General features: G+C 39.8%; 1 protein-coding gene across 2 annotated transcripts in view; it reads left to right on the forward strand.

Annotated features, from left to right (window-relative positions):
* SGMS2 (sphingomyelin synthase 2) overlaps nucleotides 1-20,949 on the forward strand; it is an 81,811-nt gene that overhangs the window by 21,511 nt on the left and 39,351 nt on the right. For both annotated transcript variants that reach the window (XM_081151226.1, XM_081151227.1), the window contains exon 2: nucleotides 8,875-9,016. The gene's annotated coding sequence lies outside the window, so the exon portion shown is untranslated. The remainder of the gene's footprint in view (nucleotides 1-8,874; nucleotides 9,017-20,949) is intronic.

Consider the following 20,949-nt stretch of genomic DNA (forward strand, 5'->3'; position numbering starts at 1 on the left):
TTGAGGATTTTTGCATCTGCGTTCATGAGAAATACTGGTCTGTAGTTTTTTTGTAATGTTTTTGTCTGGTTTGGTGTTAGGGTAATGCTGGCCTCATGGAATGAATTAGGAAGTACTCTCCTTGCTTCTATTTCTGGAAAAGATTGTAGAGAATTGGTATCATTTCTTCCTTAAATATTTGGTAGAATTCACCAGTGAATCCATCTGGGCCTGGTACTCTTTTGGAAACTTATTATTGATTCAATTTCTTTAATAGCTGCAGGCCTATTCAAATGGTTTGTTTCTTGTGTGAGTTTTGGCAGATTGTGTCTTTGAAGGGATTGGTACATTTCATCTATATTTTCAAATTTGTGGGCATAGAGTTCATAGTATTCCTTTATTATCCTTTTATTGTCCATGGGATCTGTAGTGATGTCTTCTTATTTTTGATATTAGTAGTTTGTGTTCTCTCTCTTTTTTTCTTAGTTAGGTTGCCTAGAGGCCTTTGGTTTTATTGATCTTTTCAAAGAACCATCATTTGTTTTCATTGATTTCCTGTTTTCAACGTCATTGAATTGTGCTCTAATTTTGTATTCTTTTCTTCTATTTACTTTGCAATTTGTTGTTTTTTTTAGTTTCCTGAGGTATACACTTAGATTATTGATTTTTAGATTTTCTTTTTTAATGTATGCATTCACTGCTATAAATTGTCCTTAAGCACTGCATTTGCTACATCCATAAATTTTGATAAGTTGTGTTTTCATTTTTATGTAGTTCAAGTTATTTTTAAATTTCTCTTGCAATTTCTTCATTCACCCATGTGTTAATTAGGAGTGTGTAATCTCCAAATATTTTGGAATTTTCCAGCTATCTTTCTGTTTGTAACTGATTTCTAGTTTGATCCCATTGTGGTCTAAGAGGAGATACTGTGATTTACATTCCTTTAAATTTATTAAGGTGTGTTTTTTGGTCTGGAATGTGGTCTTTCATGGTGGATTTTCTTGTGAGCTTGAGAAGAATGTATAATCTGCTGTTTTTGGATGAAGTAGTCTGTAGATGTCAGTTAAATCCAGTTGATTGTGTTGTTGAGTTTTTCTGTGTCCTTACTGATTTTTCACTTGTTGGATATATTAAAATGACTTTTTATCCCGGGCCAAGTAGCTCAGTTGGTTAGAGTGTGGTCCTGATACTCCAAGGTTGCAGGTTTGATCCCCAGTCAGAGCACATATAAGAATCAGCCAATGAATGCATTAATAAGTGGAACAACAAATCTCTCTCTTTCTCTCTCTTTTCCCCCTCCCTTCCCCCTCCCGCTCCCCCTTCCTCTCTCTCCTTTTCCCTTCCTCTCTCTCTCTAAAAAATCAATAAAATAAACAAAGTACCATGAAATGTGAAAATTGCATGTGTGTAACCTCACTGGAGAGAGTACACATGTTTGCATTTCCTTTACACATTTTTGTTTGTTTAGAAGTGTGATGGAAAACTGGGATTATTTACTATCTGTAAACCTTTCTGCAAGGATGAATAAGAATTATTCTTTAACTTTCCCTGTAGCAAGCTTTAGACACTTTAGGGAGCTGGGGGGAGGACCTCACGGGTTCTTTTTCCATGTGCTGCTAAAGCTTACCCTTCTCATAAAGGTGCCATGTTCTGAGATTATGGTGGTATCTTAGGTGTCCAAGGCCTGTGGATTGTACTCTGAAAGCAAAAGAGTAGTATGGTTATTAATAATGGCATTCATAATGCTTACTCCTTAAACTGTTCTTTCTATCCTGAAGTGTAGCCTCTGACCACACATGACTTAAAAGCTCAAAGTATAAGCACGTGGCTGACTTAATCACTTGGTCAACGTCACCAACCATCTTGTGTCAGCCAATTAGAACCTGAGTGATAGCTCACGTTCCACCAGGAGGACCTCTGGTTTAAATCTTGCTCCTCACCTCTGACCCCTCCTACCCCTGAAATGTATCCATCACTTTAGGCGTTTGGGTGCTTTGCTTCATCTTCCTTCATTTTGCTCAAGGTTCAGTTGCACAAACTTCTAATGTGCCCGTCATTTCACTTCCTTCTTTCTTCTTCCTCTTTTCTAGTTATTCTTAGTACTTTAATGTTCCTTTATTTGGACACCAAATAGCTCTTTGGAGTCCGGAAAGTTTACTTTCTTGACTCTCATTTTGTTCTTTAAACATCATCCTTCCTCCAAGACTTAAAAGAAGACCTTGAAATATGCTGCTTTGTGAAATAGAGGGTTATGTAAATATGCCAATATGCAGTTTGCTTTGAGATAGCTTAGGAGTGTTGGAAACCTGTTGGGCCAGAATGTCTGATATGGGTAATAACGGATGTGGTAAACCAAATTAACTCTTCATAAGAGAGTTAAGTAAGTACAGATTATTGATTTTCTAAAACAAGTTTCCTACAAGAGAAGCAAACTGCTGATAACTAGTGAGGAGGCTCGAGTAAGCCACCTCTTAGAAATCTTAAGACAACAAAAGATTAGGAGAGAAAAAAATAAAAAATTGAGGAAATGGATGACAGAACCAATGGCAGGGAATCTAAAGACTTTCTAAGCAAGAGCTGAAGAGTTAGCACAAGTTTCGCTCTAGCTAAATTACTCAGGTATAAACTAGTCTGCTCATTCAGTTAGCCTGCTCACGTATATGCACTACAGGATCCTTGAGGTTTTATAGTACTTATTTATATCCTGAGGAGTTATTCTGTCTCCCAACAAATATCCTCTGTCCCTGACCGGAGGTGAACTCTCTCTGGAAGCCCTATTTCTAATAATACCCCCCTCCCAAATTTGTTTCTATCTTAATTCATATTTATCCATGTGTAGTTTTATTTTTCTTTCATTTTTATTTTCAAAGAGAATTTTATTTGAGCAAGAGTAATAATCATAGTAAATATGTACATTTTACTTTAATTTTCTGAATATAGCATATAATTATGCTATATTTACCTGGAGAGGGTAACCGTCTAGCTACCTGGTGCTACATCACCACAAATGGCATCTTGCTAAAAAGAAAACTTCTAAGTTTCCAGGACAGAGTATTTTTATTTGCTTCCCCCACACTTAGTGACCAAAATGAAAAATGAGGTTTACTGTGTTTATCCTTAGAATATAATGATATTAAACAGACTGTGTACTTATCTCAATAAACTTTTTTTAGAGACTGTTAATATGGTAGGTGATATTTGGAAATTTGTGTTGGGAGTTTTCAACTCATCTTTTCTCTTTAACTTTTTAGTGATGATAATAACTCATATTTATTTTTAGAGAATTTTAAACCTGGATAAGCAAAGGGAAAATTTAAGTCATCTGTATATCTATCACCTGTTACCATTTTGCATTGTCTTGTTTATGCTTACACATGCAGCTTTTTAAAAAACAGAATAAATAGGGTCATACACGTTTTGTTTTGTACCCATGACTATATCATGAACTTGTCACTCTCAGCTAAACATGGTGAAGAGGTAGTTCAGTATTCTGTTGTATCCATCCACCACTGATTCAAGCTGTCCGCTATTGTTGGACACTCAGTCGTTTCCTGTTTTTCACTAACAGTGTCAGAGGCTCAGAGCTCACTCTTTGTTCACATTCTTAGGGTACTTGTAAAACATTAGAAATGTATTTTGCAATAGTCCTGAAGAGCAGCTTAATGATTTTGTAGGGTTGTTTTTGTTTTTTTGTTTTTTAGCCAATTTAATATGTAAAACTTAGTATCTCCCTTTTTTATTTGAATTTCTTGTTCACCAATAAGATTAAACACTTCCTCACTTTCAGTGTAAAAGAATAAAGGGGCTATTCCCTTTTGTTGCAGAAGGTCTTGAAAGCATTTCATTAAATTAAATATTTAAGTTTCAGTGTCGTGATAGTACATGACCTTCATGTCCTTTCTTATGATTTTCACTCTGAGGAGTTTTAGGAGTTCGGATGTAACAATAACAACTTTGTGTCACGAAGGAAAGAACTAGATTGGCAGTTGTTTCTTCATGGAAGGCCCAACAGAAAAACTGTAGAAAGCAGAGGTTGCCAGACATAGAGCTTTCAAATCTGTTGTCCAGCCTTCCTTTCTGGGCTTTAAAAAAAAAAAAAAAATCCTATTTCTGGGATGTTTTGAATGCAGCCTATATTAGGCAGAGGAAAGTACAGCATGACCTTTCAAGATATTTTAACTTTAAGAGTCTATAATTAGCAAGCACTGTTTGAGTTCTCATGATACCATTTTACCCTGAAAGCACCCATCTAAATGAGTGGGTCGTTCCTCTCCACTCCTTTTCTCCTCTCGTTCAGATCTACTTCTGAGAACCTTCCAGGCATCGTGTTTGTGGGTTCTGCAGTGTTAAAGCGCTTTCCTTTTTCCCTCCTTTGTAAGATCAGTCCAGTGACTTTCTCTTGCTTGCACGGAGCTTAGCTGGGCCTGCTCAGGACACAGCTGGTGAAGGGGGCGCTAGTGAACAGGTAGCTGTGTGCCAGGGAGACGGCGGAGAAACTGACAGGTGCCGGCCTTTCCCTCGCCGAGTTCACGGTATGACAGAAACGAGACAAGTGAACCCTGCCCAGAGCTGATGAAGTAGTTACAAGTAGCAAACTGGTACGAGGGAGAAAAAGTGAGGAACAGTGTGGAGCCGGTGAAGGGCTCTAATCCAGGCTGCGAGAGTCGAGAGGCTTCCTAAGGAGGTGATGTTTGTCCAGGGTGCGTAGGGGTTAATCATACATACATGCTGTCCCGTGCTCGGCTTCCTTGCGGAAAGCTACCTTTAAGTGCCAGCAAGTTAACATATCTATTTCTTTTTTCTTTGGTGGCTTTGGCAATACCCCACAAGTATTAAAATGAAAATACACATTGCCACAGTTGATTAACAACTTTAAGATGAATACTATTTCATCTGAAGAAAAATTCTTTAAAATATTAGCCTTAAGGACAGCCTACATCGGCTGATGGAATGAAAGGTTGACAAATCGCTGGGACATCAGCTTATTCGCAGATGTGTAGACTAGTGACGGAAGTTCAGCTGCACTTTGCCTCCCATGTACCGTATGGAAATATCCGAAGGAACAAAGGTCCCTTTTTAGCTAAGATTTACTCTTTACTAACTGTCTTTAAAAATAAAAAAATCACCTCTTTTCCACTTACAATAAAATGTGCCTTAACTGCAATAGTTTTTGTAACTTGGAAGCCCCACATTTAACTATTAGGTAGAGCCTGAGATGACTGACAAATAGGAATATTTTTCCGAGTTGTTTTGTCCCTTGAGATGATTGTGGCTGTGACTCTCATGTCCGTTAGACTTAAACACATACTTCTGGGGAAATTGCTTTTCATAATCAGGCTTACTTGGTGTTCCTGTGTGGCTGTGTGTTTGTCACTTCCTGATGTTAGAGAATTTGTTCCATAAATTTGGAACTGTCTCTCCTCAGCTCTTATCAGAAACGGGGCTTGGGGGAATGGAAGTGGGCTGGATTTCTGGAGCAGTAGTTTCCCTGTAGTGAGCCATGCCATCCGTCAGAGCTGCTTATGTGTATCCCATTGCCTTGCCTTCTTCCCAGAGAAACTCCAGAAAGTTATGCTTTGAAACTTATTGAGGGACACAGTGAAACACTGTGCTGTTGCTCACTGCCTCTTGGGGAGACCTGAAGGGACCATATTGGAGCCAGGTGTGAAGAAAAGCTTGTTGCCCCTGCTCCCTCCCAACACACGCAGGCATGGAGATACACACACTCTTTCTCTGAGTCTGGAAAATGGGTTTCTTCTCTCTCTGGCTCTAGCTACAGAGGAGATGAGAGCCAGAGAGTCAGTTCCTAAGACTTAACTAGTATAATCTGTTGCCCCTGGTCTCGTCTCTATTTTAGTTATTTAACACATATGGGTAATGCATACTATATGCCAGGTGTTGTTTCTAAGTTCTTTTTAAGTATTAACTCCTTCAGTCCTCTCAAGGGCCCTCTGAAGTTAGCACTGTTGTTATCCCTGGTTATAGATGAGGAAACTGAGGCACAGGGTATTGCACCGGGAGTCACACAGGTGCTAATTGTGAGGTTGGCTTTCAGAATCCTTGCTCCCCTCACCCCCCCAGCTTTGCTGCCTCGGCAGTGATTCCCTCCCAGGAGTGGGGGAACAGCTTCCGTCACGGAAATACCCAGCCCTCTTCCCTCTCCCACTACGTCTGCGATCAGGAACCCTGGTCCCTATTTACCTGGCTGGCTGACTCTCCATTGTTCTTCTCATGGTCATTTTGTTGTTGTTAATCTTCACCTGAGGATTTTTTTCCCACTGATTTTTAGAGAGAGTGAAAGGGAGGGAGGGAAGGAAGAGAAACATCAATATGAGAGACACAGCGGTTGGTTGCCTCCCGCACGCGCCCCAACCAGGGCAGGGATTGAACCTGCAACCTCAGTGCTATAGAAGCGTCTTAAATATGGGGAACCTCTGAAGGGTTTAAAGTAGGAGAGTAGAATTTTAGAAAGATTAGTATGGAAATTTGGGGGGTGGATAAAGAAGAGATTGCTGTCATCCAGGGGAAACATGACGGGCTGGAAGCAGGGTCAGGTTAGCGGGAATGTGCGTGAAGTCAAGGGAGAGGGTAATAGCTGGAGTAACGTTCCAAGTGAAATGAGAAAAACATCCTCCAAGGGTTGGTGGTCTTCCCAGAGGGTTATAGGGTCCCACTGAGAGTGCCGAGTATCCCACGGTATGTGAGATATAAAACTAAGCTGCTTAATTACCTCTTATTATGGTCCTTACTGGAACATGGCACTTTTGACCAGTAGAAGTTTGTTTCATCTCCACACTGCATTTCAGATGCACTTTTGGTCTTTTATTTTTGTAACAGCTTTATTGAGATATAATCACATACCATAAAATTCACCCTTTTAAAGAGGGTAACTCAGTGGTTTTTTTAAAAAAAAAATATCTTTATTGATTTCAGAGAGAGGAAAGGAGAGGGAGAGAGAGAGCTAGAAACATCAATGATGAGAGAGTCATTGATCGAGCCCGCAACCCGGGCGTGTGCTCTGACCGGGAATCGAACCCCGATCGCCTGGATCCCAGGTCGACGCTCAACCGCTGAGCCACGCCCGGCCGGGCAACTCAGTGGTTTTTAGTGTATTTATAGAGATGTGTAACCATCACCACCACCTAATTTTAGAACATACATGTCACCCCCAAAAAGAAACTCATTAGCGTACACTCCCTATTTCCTGCTACCCCCGCCCCTGGCAACCACTAATCTACTTTCTGTCTCTGGATTTCCCTATTCTGCACATTTCACATACATGCAGTGTTTTGAAACTGGCTTTTTTCATTTAGCATAATGTTGTCAGGGTTTATTTACATTGAAGCATGTGTCACCACTTCATTCCTTCTTATTGCCAAATATTTTTTATTTATAGATGCACCACATTTTGTTTATCCGTTAATCAGTTGATGCACGTTTGGAGTGTTTCCACTCTTTGGCTATTATGAATAGTGCTGCGGTGAACATTTCGTGCAAGTTTCTGTGTGGGCTACTGTTTTCATTTTTCTTGGGTATATTCCTAGGAGTGACACATTCATTCTTGAGCGTCTTCCAGCAGTTGAATATTTGTGCTGAAAGTGGCATCTCAATTGAAAATCAGTTTCTGGTTGCAGATAGGTATATATCCTGGGATTGTTAAACACAGATTTTAATGAAATTTGGGAGGCAGTTAAAAGATACATAGATCAGCTACCGTGTGTGTGTGTGTGTGTGTGTGTGTGAGTGAGAGAGAGAGAGAGAGAGAGAGAGAGAGTTGATTTCAGGCTGTTCTCTTAGGATATTCATATTGTCGTTCTAAGAACTATAGGCCTCGACTGTGGCAGCATATATTTACTTCCACTCACAAGCCACACCTCAGTTACTTAAAATCCATTAAAAGAGAAGAGGGAGGGATGAATAGATAGCGCACAGGACTTCTAGAACAGTGAAACTACTCTGTGTGATACCAAATGATAGGTACACATTATTCTAAATACGTCCAACCCCATAGGAAGTACACATCAAGAGTGAGCCCTGATGTCAGCTGTCAGCTGTGTGATACTGGGTCATAATGCTGTGTCCATCTAGGTTCCTCGATTATAGCAGATGAGATGTTGATGGAGGAGGCTGTGCATGTGTGGGGCAGGGGAAATATGGGAAATCTCTGTACTTTCTGCTCAATTTTGCTCTGAATCTGAAACAGCTCTAAAAAATAGTCTATTTTAAAAATCCATTAAAAGATCATAGCAGCTCTATGTATTTCAAAGGGAATCTTCCACTGTTTGATTTGAAGGTTACAGTGTATACTGCACAACAGGCAGTTTCCCGTTTGCCCTGTGTGTAGATGTCCCTCTGCAAAGCCCTTGGTGGCCTGGCCTCTACCCTCTGCACTTCTCTACTCCTTGATCACAGTTGCCTTTCCATTCATTAAACTTACCAGCTCATTCTTGCCTCAGGGCCTTTGAACCAGCTTCTCCCTTAGCCTGGGCTGCTGTTCTTCCATCAGTTACCTGCCCCCTGTTATTATTGTCTTAATCAGCCATATCAGCCTTGCTCCGATTTTGACTTGACGTCTCTAGGTGACATTTATCTCAGTCTTCTTGCTTACCTACTAATTTGTGCCTGTGTGAGAATGTGAGCATCATGAGGGAAGGGAATCTGTCTACCTGTACTGCTCCACCTTTGAAGAAGGTCTGTCATGTATTAAGGAAATGTCCATGGAATGAATGGCCCAGTTGCTTCTCTCCTCTTGGGATCCTGGTACCTGTTAGAGCCAGTGTCTTCCTGGCAACAATGTCAGATAGCCCTTGATTTCACCTCCACTCCCAGGAAACCAACAAGACATAATAATAAAGCATCATTCTCATTTAACCTCCCCCCTTTTCCCCCTTTTAGAGCTATCATCCTCTGCCCAATACCGCCATTCTCAGAAGAGATCTGCTGCGAGCCTGGGAGTGTGGACTGCTGCGGGGACCAGGGCGGGATTCGCTGTGCACCACCTGCAAACTGTAGGTTTGGTGCCTCCTGGCGCTATATCGTAAGTATTTGCATCAGAAGGTTGGCTGCCTCCCAGTTGTCCTGCAACTTCTGTGCTAACTTCTCTTTTCTAGTTAAGATATTTATTTCATAAATGCCTTAACAATGAGGATTTCTATTTTATTCTGAGGGGAGGGTTAGATCTCCGGCTGTTGCAGGTGAGTGGCTGCTTCCTCACTCATTGGATTGCTGTCTCAAATGCCAGCAAGAGAAATAGAGGTAACACCAAAATGTCCTAACCTGTTTCCGTTACTGCCAAGAGACAGTACACAAACTGCCTCAGCCGCACATGAAGAAAAGTTTGTCACACTAAAAGTCTTCAAAGGAACGTCAGTCAGCTCTGCATCTATTCAGCAGTGTTCCTGCAGTTGTTACTTATTGTGCTTTATAGTTAATTCAAACCAAGGTTAAAGCATGTGGTCCTTACACCCACTGTATGCCCGATGAGGAGGAAGGAGGTTTTCTCTTTTGTGATTGACATTGTGCAAGTCAAGTCACTGTCCATACCAGTTTGAATTTCATTTCAATGGCGAGTTTATTCTTGAAAATAAAAATAGCAGTTGCATTTTTAATACGAGGTATTTTCTCTTCTCTACATATATGAGCCCCTTACAACTGGGGCTCATTTGAGTCTTATGATAACCATTCTTTTTCATCATTACTAATTCGTATGGTGTTTGCCTAAAAAGACGTCAGCCCTAAGATGGACCCCAGGGCCATGTAATCCCAAGTTAATTCAAAATAAATTTTAATGAATATTTAAGAGTCACTGTTAAGCATAGCATTCTATAGGCTTATTTGTCGTCCTTAAAATTCAAAATAATTCTAGGAATGTTGCTGGGACTCAGATGCCTATATTGGGCTGATACTAGGAATGACAACCATTTCTAAATGTTTGACCCCAATGATATATCTCTCCCTTTGTCTGGTAGTGTCTGTCCCATTGAAGCTGGGCAAAGAAAGGAATTCATTTATTCAACAGATACTTAACTGAGTTTCTGTGCCAGGCATGTTTTTCAGTGTTGAGAACAAGGCGGTGAACAGAACAAAATCCCTGCTTTCATGGAGGCTTTAAAAAGCTCCCAGATATCCTCAGCAAACAGGTGGGAGAAGGCAGGTGCAGAGAAGTTGACTCACTCTCAGGTGTCCTGGGAAACCACCTTCAAGATGGCAGCCAGACACAAGATGAAAAGATTATTGGAACCTCATTTGGAAAATATGATAAATGCAACCTTATGCTCTAGTTTAATCACTGCAGAAATATAGGAGCTTAATAAAACAACAAACAAAAAGATGCCAGGTTGATATAACTTGGGCTTAGAAAAGAAAGACTTACTTTCCCGGTACACCATTTTAATACATTTTTTTCAGATTTGCAGATTCTGCCCAAATTCTGCCTCTACCATCCCTTCCCAGCCTCCATTGTCAGTGTCTAATGCATCCTTCCAGTTTCTCTATGCACAGACATAGAGGATAAATTCATATTTCCCCCTTCATAAAGTAAAAGATAACAAACTAGACCTCTCTTCAATATACGTTTTTGTCCTAGTGTCTGTAGGAAGGTTTAACACATTAGTACTAAGAGAGAGTCCTCATTCTTTTTTTGTTTTTTCCAACAGTTACAGAGGAGTCCATTGTATGGATGTACCACAATTTAAATAGTGACCTATTGATAAACATTTGGGTTGTGGCCAATCCTTTGCTCTTAAACAATGCTGCAGTAAATAACTTTGCACATAGGTTATGCTGCATGTATGCAATGATATCTGTATAAATGTGCAAAGTAGAATTACAGGTCATAATTTGTGTGTAATTTTGATAGATATTGTCAAATTGCCTCCCAGAGGAGGTTTTTCTTTCTTTTTTTAAAAAATAATTTTTTATTTCAGAAAGAGGAAGAGAGAGGGAGAGAGAGAGAGAGAGAAATCGGTGAGAGAAACATCAATTAGCTGCCTTCTGTATACCACCAGAGGGGGTTTTTCTTATTCTCAGGACTGCCACAAATTTGTGAGAGGAACTGTCCAGGGTCTGGATTTTTGCCAATCTGGTAGGTTAAATGGTGTCTCAGAGGAGTTTCAGTACAGGAATACTGTTCGTTCAGAATTTTCAGTGGTATTTTTTTAAAGAGAAAAAATGCTCAGAAAACTAAACAGGTCTAGAATTCAGCTGTTTTTATTGTACAATTGGACTACTAAAGCCCATCTTAAATCTTCTATTATGTAATTTAAAATTATGCTTGCTCATGTTAAAAATACTACATTTTAAATTCTGAAAACACTCAGGATAAAAATGCTTCTCAGGCTCATGATGTATGTAGGTGACCTGCTAAGAGCAAGGCCTGGTGTGCTTAGAAGGCCTGCTTGTGAGGTTGGCCCTTGGCTGGCATCTGGGAATTTAGATTTGAGGACGGTTTCCACTCTAATGCCTTTGTGCCTGAACTGTTTGTGTAGACAATCGTGGTTTATGTTGAATACCTGCTTGCATTCTGGGAGGATTGGGTACATGCCTGGCAGCAGGTGCCTGTGTGACTAGCCCCGGTAAAAACCCCAGGCTCTGAGTCACTAATGAGCTTCCCTGGCAAACAACAGTTCACAGGCGTTGTCATAACTCACTGTTGGGAAATTGAGTCCAACGTGTGTGACTCCACTGGGAAAGTACCCCTGGAAGCTCACTGCTGGTCTCCTCCAGACTTTGCTCCTGCACCTTTTTCCTTTGCTGATTTGCTTTATATTCTTTTGCTGTAACAAATAGCCATGAATACAACTACATGCTGCTCCTGTGAGTCTTGCTAGTGAATCTTTGAACTGGAAGTGATCTTGGGAACCCTGACGCAATCAGCTTTGCAAAGGTTTTAATATTCTACCTGCAGTATTAGTATTTTTAGCGTGCAATTAATTGACTTGGGCGTTACATCTTGACTTGCAGTCTGTGTTCTAGTGTAAAATGTGTAGCCCCTCAGGTTTCTGAGCAGTGATTTAGCATTTACATCTACATATGGAGGCGACAGAAGAAGAAGGCTGTGGGTTATTGAATGATTTTATGTTTAGTGCAGAACCCACAACCGGTCCTTTGGTCCTCCCAGTGCCCATATTTCGGCTTAATATTTTCTTGCTTTAATTTCTATTATTTGATTATTAGGTAAATGGATTTACTCAAATTCCTTTGGATTCATAGCCACTGAATTTTAGTTAGGCAGTCTGATTTCTAACTATGCTCTGATTCTAAAGCTTATCTGCAAATAAATAATCCCAAGAAACTCCACTCAGGACAGCAGATCTTTGTCTAAATAGGACATAAGGCCCAAAGATTTTGAAACAAAGTTTTATTTTGTATAATTGTGTATTAACATCTCATTTGAAATTTTTAAATACTCAAATAGAAAACTGACTATGTGTTAAACATACGGATTTATTTATTTAAGCTACTTTTCCTAAAGAAATTAGATGACATCTAAGGAAAAGGGTTTATATTTAGATGGTTTAAAATGTTAAATGTAGCCCAGAGCACTGGCTCTTCATGCTCATAGTTGACTGGTACATTTTTTATGATAGTAACTAAGATTGACTGACATTGTGGCAGCCACTGTTCATTGCATGTATTACCTTATTTAATTTTCATAGCAATTCTATGTGGTAGCTACTGTTAACTCCATTTTGAGACACAGAGGGTTTAAGCAACTTTCCCAAAGTTAAGTAATTTGCTGGAACGAGGTAGAACTGGAATTTGAATTCAGCTCACCTTTCTTCAGAGGTTGAGTTTTTACCCACTCTGCTTTCTGGAGTCATATGGTGTCTGGTGTGACAGAAAGTTGGTTAAATGAAGAACCTTATACATTTACTCTTGGGTATGGAGATGAGCTGATAATTTTTCTGCAGAGTATAGGAAATCCTTATCTCCTCGGTTCCTAAGTATCAGGAATTATAAGTGGGAGCCTTACAAATCACAAACTGATCATGTCATTCCCTGATCCCATTATCCTGGGGGCAAAATCCAAATATAACAAGGCCTTCCCAGGATCTTCAAGAGCCAGCCTTTTCTCATTCAGCCAAGCTGACTTTCCTTCTGTTCCCATGCATACTAACCACATTCTCCTGTTCTTCTTAGGGCCTCTGCACATACTGTTCCTTCTGCCTTAAATAACCCCACCCCAACTTGCTCTTGTGTTAGAGCTGTTTCCTTAACTAGACTTCAAGCTCTGTGAAGGTCTGTCTGGTTCACCTGGCCATAGCAGACGTTCAGACATCTAAATGGAGGTTAATCAGGTTTCAAAAGATGAGATGGAATTAGTGGTAATTTAGCTCTTATGGAGTACACAAATGCAGAAAACTGTGCTGGCTATCCTAGATGAAGCTTTATTCCCATATAATCATCAGCACGCTTTAGTGTAGTTACTGACACTTGTGTTAAACAGGTAGTCAGCAACAGATCCATGGACTTAAATCCCAAGCTTTCTGCTGGCAGTTTCATTTCCCAAGACTCAACTCCATTTTGAAAATCTGAAGAACCAAGTTTCCTATCCCCAGTTATGTGCCCAAACATTTCATAGGGCTGAAGCAGATCCTCTTAGCAGCTATGAACTCCAGATTGGCAGAACCGTCGTTAGACATGGTTGAGGAGTGTAAAATATTTTGGAGAGCAGTTGACACCCATATTGCTTGCCAGTTTTTAATCGCCACGTGCGGGTGTAGGACTAGCCTGTTCTGTGCCTCTGCCCTTCCTACCAGTCTCGATGTGGCTTCTTCTGTATATCTTTAGTTATAAGACTTCTGTTTAGTTAGACTTCAGGTAGTTGTCAATGGTGGTGGTTCTGTAGTCTAGTTGTAATTTTGACATGGTCATGGGAGGAGGTGAGTACAGCGTTTACCTCCTGCCATCTTGACTGGAAGTTTCTATTACTTAATAGATGTCAGGCATACTGGAACCCCATTATAGGGTGAATATTTGAATATTATTTGGTGAGAGGAAGAAAAAAATTTCTGTATTACTTTGAATCCTTCAATCTATGAGCATAAATTTAGGACTCAGAACTTTCCCACCAAGATAAGGTAACATTTAGGCCTTACTTTCTGTGGCTTTAGCAGGCGTGGGTGAAAAAGACACAGAGAGAACACCGGTATCTCGTATATGTGTATGTGTTTGCTTTTGTTTAAACCACTTTTCCTCCTCTGAATATTTAATGCATAGAAATGACTAAGGAAAATGGTGGAATCCCAAAATATTAGGGGAATAGCAATAACTGGTGGAGAATTTATGTGGAATGAAAGCCATTTATTTTATTCTAAGGCGTTTTATTATAGATTTTTTTGGCTTCAAGAGTGACTTAGGTATGCATACTAACTTAAGTTTGAAGATGCAAGTCGGTGAATTGACCTTAGGGCCACTGCAATATGTTTATGTATTATGGTATTTAAGGGCGAGCCCCTCAATTCTAAAGCTACTTATATGTGGTCATCAATTATTTCTTGTAATCCCCCCCGGTCCATACCCCTCAAATAAAAGGGGGGGTAGTATATAACAGTTTTTCTGGCCTGAATGTGGCCTGCCAAATGAGTCAGCCCTCTAGTTGCCTGAAAAAGTTCTTTGACTATGAGGTCAGAAGTGGTAACTCAGTGCAGTTTAAGAATATGTTATAGTAACTGAATTTATGAGAGAGAACTAATTCTTATAGGGATTGCAGGTTACTTCTATGACACCAAATAATTTCAGTTCCCTTTAATTATCTTTTGTCTTAAAGCTTTTCTTCAAAATTCAGTAAGTAAAATAATGTAACATATATTTCAGCTCTAAGGGATCTGTCCATTCTGTGCACATCACAGTGCCTTTCAAATATCCCTGACTTGAAAAGAATTGAAGGAGCCTCTGCTAACAGTGACATGGGAAAGAACAGTGTCAAGATTAAGCATGAAATCAATAGGCCAGTGCTAGGAGGAGGTCGAGCTTAATAAATATCTGCCTTATGTCTGACTGTACCTGTGCCTGAGTGATCTTCTTCCTGCCAAACACCAACAGGTTTCTAGGCAACAGGACTGATTCAGACACTAAACACCTCACTACAGTGAAATGTCCACCTGCAGTATTTCCAGGAAATATCTCTCTGATAAGTCACTGGGGAGTGCGATAAACATTCATGCAGGCTCTGAAGGCATCAGATGAGCCAGGACTGGTAACCATGTGTTACAAGGTGGGGTTGGCTAATATTTGGAAGGAAGGGCAAACAGACTGTAACCTGTATGGTAACTGTGGGGAGGAAAGGCGGAGGGGGGATGGGTGGAACCTCTCCCCAGAAGGACTTACGGGGAAGGGAAATTCGTTGCTCTTAGTAGAAAAAAATAATAGTACATTTCTGATTGTAAAAATAGTCCAAGATCTTGGAAAAATCATGACATTGCGTAGTGGCTAAGAACTGAACTCTGGCCCTGCATTTCTAACTTTCACTTCCTTTTGCCTCGGGTGGTGGTGATAATGGTGCCTACCCCATAGAGTGGTTGTGCCTATTAACATGTTAATATTTGGGAAGCACCAGTCTCTGGTATCATAAGCTCTGGGGAAGTGGCATCATGCCCTTTACCCTCCAGGCAACTCCCTAAGTGGAGGGGGCGGAATTGGGAAGGAATGAAGGAAAACCCAGTGATAGTTAAGAACTTTTTAATGATTTACCTTCTTTTATGATGTTGAGAACTGTAATTATGGAAATTATAGCATCATTTAAGAAACCTCTCCAAAGGTTTTCAGCATTATGGACTATTGTTAATTTCAAAATTATTAAAAGCTCTGGTCAGTGGTATAAAATAAGTACATGGCACCATTTTATTTAATTCCTATAGTGATTTCTTTATTGCCAAAATAATAGCCTAATGACTTAAGGTTAACTTTTGGATCTCTCTAAAAAGTAAGAGAAAAACCTGTTTAAAATTTTCAACATTCCTTAAAGCCGCAATACACAGTGATTCACTGAATTTGGCATTGAAGGTAGAATCCATGTTTTATATGCAATCTTATACCTTAAATAACTTTCTGTGAGCTTAGAATGTCACTGTAGGAGAAATGCTGTAAAGTTTGGTTTGTTTTATAAAGAACCTAGAGTTTTCCCGTTAATTTAAATTCTGTCTTTCATCGGAAATCTTTATTATACGTGATGGAAAACTGTATTAATCATTAATCATAATGACCAAACAACTTGTATTAAAAAATGGAAGAAGCCATAAATAATGCTTCAGAAAATGTTATTTGGCTCAGGCATATGTGTCATGTCTGGGTTTAAACCTGGAATGTCTGTTACCCAGAAAAAAAAAATCAAATGTAGGATTGAATCTATTACCAGAGATGTCTAGTCTTGTTTGATAGAGTAAATTGCCTGCCTTTAAACATTAATGCTAGCAGAATAGATTAACTCTTTAAATCAAGATGCACAATTTCAGATTATTTGGGAAATTTTTATTTCTCAATTTTAAATATTTTAGAAAAAACCTTTTTAAGCACCAAGTATTTTAAACATAGCTTATACTAATGAATATTTATATTATTTCCTAATTTTGAATCTGCATTCATATAATGGTCAATTCGTATAATAAAGCATAAAGCTTTATTTTTTTATATCCCTTGCTGTTGGCCTCTGAGTTCACCCAGTAACTTTCTGTTGTTTACCTTGCATCTAATTAGCTATCTCTTGTTCTAGGAGATACGATCTTATACCTTCAACCTTATTACTTTTTCTTTTTAATGTCTTATTTTTTCTCTGATAAGCCTGAGATTAGGAGCTCTTCATTAAGATGTTATTTAATTGGCTTAGTCCTGGGGGGAAAGGAGGTTCTGCATCAGATCCCATATAATAGTCTACTCCATTCAGAAGCCTAAATAGTGAGTGGAATCTAATGAATGATTTTTCCATGAATTTATTTTCCTTTTCATGGGGCCAATTCTGATGATGTGATTTCTCACCATGAGTAATAAAGATATAAGATAAACCATGTTTTCTTGTTGTAGCATACAAACAAACAGTCATTTAACTTAATCCCTTACTTGAGAATTGTGAGAAAGGTAAGGCAGAAGAAACTGAGGTCAAAGGAGATTGCTTTTTTTCTTCCTTTTTTAAAAAATTAAATTTATTGGGGTGATAATGATTAATAAGATTATATAGATTTCAGGTGTGCAATTCTGTGATAAATATATGGTGATGGAAGAAGATTTGACTTTGGGTGGTGGGCACACAATGCAACATACAGACGGTATATTGGAGATTGCTTTAATTTTCATCAACTGATAGAGTCGGAGTTAGAATCTGGGTCTTAATAAACCCATATGGAGCTGTTGCCCATCAATTATCTACATCAAGCTAAATGAAAATACCCAAAATTTAAAAATCTTTGAGGGAATTGATTCTCACATCCTGGGACCAATCTCCTGGTGGTATTCTGAGCACTACAAGGAAATACCTAGAACATCTGATGGTTGTAGTATACTTTTCATGAATCAGTTACCTCTCCCTACTGCTTTTCTTTCTGTGAGAAATGGAATTTTTGTTTGCCTTCTTAACTGTCTTTCACTAGCATATCTTTGCTTTCTTTTTATAGGATACTATGTATGTACAGGGTGGGGCAAAAGTAGGTTTACAGTGGTTCATATGGAAAATAACATAATTAATAAATACAAGAATAAACTTTCATGTGCTCACAACTGTAAACCTACTTTTGCCTCACCTTGTATATATTTTAATATGGCAAAATGTATTAGAAAGCCATAAAATAACAGGGTTGTATCAGTGAGGAAACTGAAACCTAAGGTTGCTAAATTACCTACCCAGGATTAGTCATGCCTTTTTTGTGGACAAATATAGATAAGGGTGCTGGCCTGTTAACTTCTGATCCAGGGCCTTGCATTGACACCATTAGTTTTTAAACTTTTTGGCCATGGAACCCAGATTTCAGCTAAGATTTTTGGTAACCCCCCAAAAATAGAAAGCAAAGCAGGACTCTTCTAGTTGAAGCAAGATGGGGCCCTGGAGACACGTCCACATGGTCTTCCTGAGACACCGCACTGTAATGGACTTTTTCTCAGCGTAGGTTGCAACACAGGTAAAGCGTGTGGCCCTTCTCCTACCCCTTACGTCACACTGAACCTGGTCATGTTCTCCGTCTCTTGAACATTCTGTCCCCCATATCTGAAAGTGAACATAAATGGAAAAGTCGGGGGAGGTGAGTTGACGCAGACTGGGAGTCACAGCTCTAAAGGAAATGTGAGGGCTTCCCAGGTGACCGGAATGTTTTTACCGTGTGTCAAGAGGAAGCAGCAGGGGCAGTCTGACTATGCGAATCTACCGAACTCCAAGGTTGGTTCGTCTGACTTAGCAGGGGCACCCTGCCCCATTTCCTTGTCTTTGCTATAAGAATTTGTCCTGAAGCGGTGTGCTCATTTGCAGTTGCTTTTCCCAAAGAGTAATACAGTGACATACTGAGTGAGGAACGACCAAAGTGAAGTACCGAATGCTGGCCCTACTGCTTACTAGCTGGTGACCTTGGGCAATTCACTTAACCACTCCGAAAGGTTAAGATTCGGTGGGTACGTGGGCAGGCTAAATAGGCATCTCAGAAGATTAAATTTATTAAACAGGGATGGGAATATCTAAAGGGAAGTGCTACACGGCACTGAGCCAAAGGGTATTGGGTCCATGATGGCAGCAAAATATATTTGGGACAGTGAAACAAGGAAGGGCATAGAAGCAGCAGCAGGAGAAACTAGGCTGGGCTGCTCTGGCTCACCGAGAAGCCAGAGAGAGGGAGGGCTTGGTGACAGGTTTGAGGAATTTGGAGACAGGTTCAGGGGGTAAGTTCAGGATGAGCTGCCGCTGCCCATTGTTCCCTGGTTGCAAGTCTCATGGGGTCCCCTCGGAGGGATGGAGGTGGTGCTGGCATGCTCCCCTGGTGGGGGTCCACGCTGGGTCCTTTGTCCTCTCTCGCAGGTGGGAATCTTAGGGGCGGTCTCAGGGGAGTGTCTCAATAGAATATTCATCAGCTTTCCAGGTGGGCTCTTTCAGGGTCATGGTCTCCACTGATTGTTCGGTGCCAGAGCAGGGGGCCATTAGTCAATGTATCTAGTCCTGAGGCAGCGAGGGTGCCACTTGTCTGGTTTTGATGCTTTTCTGGGCCTGGAGCTGAAATACAACTGAGGCCTAGATGTTATCATTAGAGAGGAAATGCTCAGAGGGTCTAAACCACATGAGCAGCAATATGCTGGGGGAGGATAGGTTACCCTGGGGGCAAAGTTCTTGTTTTCCCAGTTTTGCCCCTTGCTAGGCATCTGGGGCTTCCTGCCCTGGTGAGTCTCCGTACCTGGGTTTCTGTACGTGGAGCATCTAACACACACTGTGCTCATCTGTAAAATGTGGGTATTGATAGAGTTGTGGTGAAGATTAAATAAGATAAAGTATTTAGAATTGTTTGGGCAATAATAAGTACTATGTCAGTGTTAGCTATAGCTCTCATTCTTAAGCCTAGGCCATATAAATATAAATCATTAATGGGATACAAAATCAACATTTTTTGAACACTTAAATATTCCAATGTAGTATTTAAAGTATGTTTATAAGTACTTTTTCAAAAAGAAGCTTTCTTACAAATAACTACAAAGCCAAAAATATAATAATCTTTTAGCTTCACAATAGAAATTCGACTTAAGGCCCCAGAGAAATTTTCACTTCTACCTGGTTATTATTCATGATCTTATGTTGTAGATAAGGCAAGTTACACAAAGTGGTCAACCAACATTTCCTTAAAAATTGTGTGATAGCTGGTCTTCAAATACAGGTGTCTGATTATACTTGGGTGAAAATCTCTTGTAGAGAAAATCTATTTAGTTAGGCAGTTATCTGTTGAAGAACAATAATATCCTTGATGGGTGCATTTTTGTTTTTAGGAGTTGGTGCCACTTTCAAAATAAGATGTAGCAGTTTTCTGCTCCTGTGACAACAGGATTCCAGAGCCCTGCTTTAGAGTTAGGGTCTTTTTCCACTAGGTCTTTTGTCCCTGTCTGTATCACACCCACGTATTAGCCAGATATCGAATTCAGATTTGAAAAGTTTGCCCAGCTGGTGTTGCTCAGTGGTTGAGCATTGACCTGTGAGCCAAGAGGTCACCAGTTCGATTCCCTGTCAGGGCACATGCCTGGTTTGCATGCTCAATCCCCAGTAGGGGGCATGCAGGAGGCAGCTGATCCATGTTTCTCTTTCATCGATGTTTCTATTTCGCACCCTTCCTCTCTAAAATGAATAAAAATGTTAAAAATTTTTTTTTTAATTTGAAAGACTTTATGATTATTACATGTAATGTTTAAGTAATTCTGTGGATTTTCATACTATTGACAACCTTTGAACTAAAGTCTGATTTGCACCTATACAACACTGCTTATAAGAGGTTTGTATAATAATTGTGCATGAATATATAGGTCAAAAGACAAACATAAAAAATAGTGACTGTACCCTGAAAATGTTGGACACAAAGCACCCCAGAGAGGAAGGTTACTTTCTAAGAAGCCAGAAGTTATACATTGGCATTTGTCTTTAAATGGGAACTTGGGGAAGAGGGGATGTTAGGTTTTGTAGCCTCACTGGATTTGACAGTTCATTTCTTGGTCCAGCAGTTGTAGCAGGAAAGGTTTCCTGGGTAAAGTGACATCTAAGCTGAGACCTGAAGCAAGAGAGTAGGGCTCAGAAGAGGTTTAGGCTGCTAAAAAAATTAAAGGTCTAATAAAAGGGAACAGAAATTAAGTAAATATAGCTGGAAGTGTAGGATTTAGGGAAAGGAAAAAAAAAAAAACGAGTTTCAAAAACAGCCTGAAAGGAAGGCAGATAGAGGCAAGACTATGAAGGTCCTTGTAAGCAATTCCAGAAGGACATAGCACCATCAAGAAGCAGTCTGGGGAAAAAATAAGATCATTCAGGAA

This window comes from Miniopterus schreibersii (assembly GCF_964146895.1).
Source record: "Miniopterus schreibersii genome assembly, chromosome: 1".
Lineage (NCBI taxonomy): Eukaryota > Metazoa > Chordata > Mammalia > Chiroptera > Miniopteridae > Miniopterus > Miniopterus schreibersii.